This window comes from Mastomys coucha, unplaced genomic scaffold (assembly GCF_008632895.1).
Source record: "Mastomys coucha isolate ucsf_1 unplaced genomic scaffold, UCSF_Mcou_1 pScaffold8, whole genome shotgun sequence".
NCBI classification, from domain to species: domain Eukaryota; kingdom Metazoa; phylum Chordata; class Mammalia; order Rodentia; family Muridae; genus Mastomys; species Mastomys coucha.
This window is the reverse complement of record NW_022196914.1, coordinates 60,367,585-60,370,268: the sequence shown is the minus strand read 5'-3', so window position 1 is coordinate 60,370,268 and position 2,684 is coordinate 60,367,585.

Sequence of the window (2,684 nt, the reverse complement as noted above, 5' to 3'; positions counted from 1 at the left end):
TGCCCACCCCACCTGCACATGCATGCAACCCCACATTCACATGCATGCCCACCCCACCTGCACATGCATGCCCACTCCACCTGCACATGCATACCCACCCCATCTGCACATGCATGCCCACCCCATCTGCACACGCATGCCCAGCATCACCTGAGAAAAAGCATTCTTATGGAATTGTTATGGAGCAGCAATCGAACTCCTCGGACTCCATGGATTGTAACTCCTCAGAGGGGTGTGTGTGTGTGTGTGTGTGTGTGTGTGTGTGTGTGTGTGTGTGTGGTGTCGGGGTAGATATGGGAGGGTCCCAAGGACCCAGGGCCTCCGATATTGTAGGCCAGTGCTCTACCATTGAACTACATCCTTAGCTGAAGATGGCATTTTGGTAACAGGGTTTTCCCATTTCCCATCAGAATGCCATGGGGAGGGAGGAGCTTTATCCCAGACAGGCTGTATCACATACCTCTCTCTTTCATATCTTACAGCCAGGCCACAGAGATACAACTCTGAGGAACATATTCATCAACAGTTCATTTAATTTCCATGTGTAGCATGAACCATGGTGTGCTATTGCCCAGCTGTGAGAAGCTGGAAAAGTCGATTAAACTTTGAGCTTCAAGGTCTTCATGTAGAAAATGGGGACAACAATATACTGGGAGGCCGAGGCAGGGGGATCTCTGAGTTTGAGTCCAGCTTAATCTACAGAGGGGTTCCAGGATAGCCAGAGCTACACAGAGAAACCCTGTCTCAGGAAAAAGAAGCGGGGCATGACAGAGGAGTCCCTTGGATGTTGGTATGTGGGGCGAAGGCTCTTGTCCATCACAGCAGCCAGCTCTGCCAAGATAACTCTGAGCTTGTGAAGTGACATTACACCCAGGCCAGGTTGAAGGGTATGTCATTAGGATAGAGGCACAGTTCTTCACTGTGCTGACCCCCTAGGTGAGAGACACGGCCTTGTCCCTAGCAGTATCATCTGAAAGAGGCAGTCCACCCTTATGGAGGGGCGTCTAATCTTGTAGCAAGACTAGACACCAACTGCCTGACTTACACTAGCCAGGAAGGAGTTGAGCGTGTCTGTGTTATCTGGACCAGTTTGCCAGTTTAGTATCTACTTCTGCAGTTGAAGTTGAAGAGAATCTAGAAGTGTCACACAGGGTTGATTTTCCTTGGCAGTGACCCATCATCAGCTAGAATGATACACTCCAGCCTTCTCCACCCACCCCGCATTGCACATGAGACCTGGAGTTTTAGAGTTAGAAGTATGAGCATCCAGAGCAAGCGCTCATTTATAGCAGGGGCAACAGACTCAGAAAGAGAGAGTGGCTTGACAAAGAGGCAGAGAAAGACCACAGTGGGACTTCTGGTTCCTGGGTCCTTGCTGGTTTCCTGTCTGGTTGTCCTACCTGTCTACAGGTCAGACTCTTGTGTAAGGTGGTCCATCCCAAGCAGCACTTAGCCCAGCCTTGCCAGTTTGTGTGGATACCAGGGATCCAAACTCGGTCCTCCTCATGTTGGAGTAGAAATTGTGTTTTACCCAGTGAGCCATCTCTCTACTCCTGAAAAATCTTTAAATGCATCTAAGGATGGAACCTTCTGAGATGAGCGAGCACAACAGGCTGGGGTTTGCTTGCTGTCCTGTTTTCTCCTTGTATTCCAGCCTTGACACAGGACGGTCTGCTTTACAGAGGAACACGTGAGTGCCAAACAGTGACGTCACACAAGTCAGTGGACCTGGAGCTCAAGTTCTAGGGTTTGCAAACATGTTGCTTATAAAAAGTAAGGGATGCGCTTTTTAGTTTCCACTGATTATAATTCTGATACTTTGGGAATTAAATGAATGACTAAGATGTGCTTCTTCCGTTGATTTTTAATTAGTCAGACATTTGCTAAGCACATGATTTTGACAGTTGCTTAAAAATTTCATGATCTGAATGAATACAGAGACCATGGAAATCAGTGTCTGTTACTAATGAAAACCAGAGTATGCCTGTCATCTAGACCAGAATCCACAGCAAGGGATAGACACCCCAATGGCCTTAGCTAACGGACAAGTGTGTATCTCTCTCAATTACAGCCTGGAGGCAGATAGTCCAGGGTTAGCTTCCTAGAGTTCTCTGTCACTCCCCAGGTATGGTCCTCATTTCCCTATGCCCAGAAGCTGACTGGAGGCCTACCTGTCATCTCTGCTGGACTGCAGGATGCAAGGAAGGATGAAAGCGGGGTGTGGTAAGATGTAAGAGCAGCTGAATTCCACTGTTTCCCCCAAATGTTCTCAAAAGAAACTCCTCTTTTCATCCTAATGTTTGAGCAAGACTTATGCCACCCCAACCTACAACAAAGGCTAGAACACAGAGTCTATTCCAGACAGCCATGTGCCTGCCAAAGATCAGGGTTCTGTTGTTATAAGATAAAAAGAGGGGAATGAGTTCTAGAGGCTTCCATAGAATATCCTTGTACAACTATTTTTATTAATCTTTAATTCTCCTAGGTAGCATTTAAGGGAGCCTAAAGTTATTGAGTCTATGAGAGGCACAGGGACCAGGGAAATAAGAGAAGGAAGAGCTAACAATGTCCTCTGTAGAGAGATTTTGGTGATTGAAGCATCTGAATCATTTTAAAGGTTCACCAAATTTTGTCCACCCAAGTATTCACATATCTCATCCCTGGAATGAGTTGTCTAGGAAAAC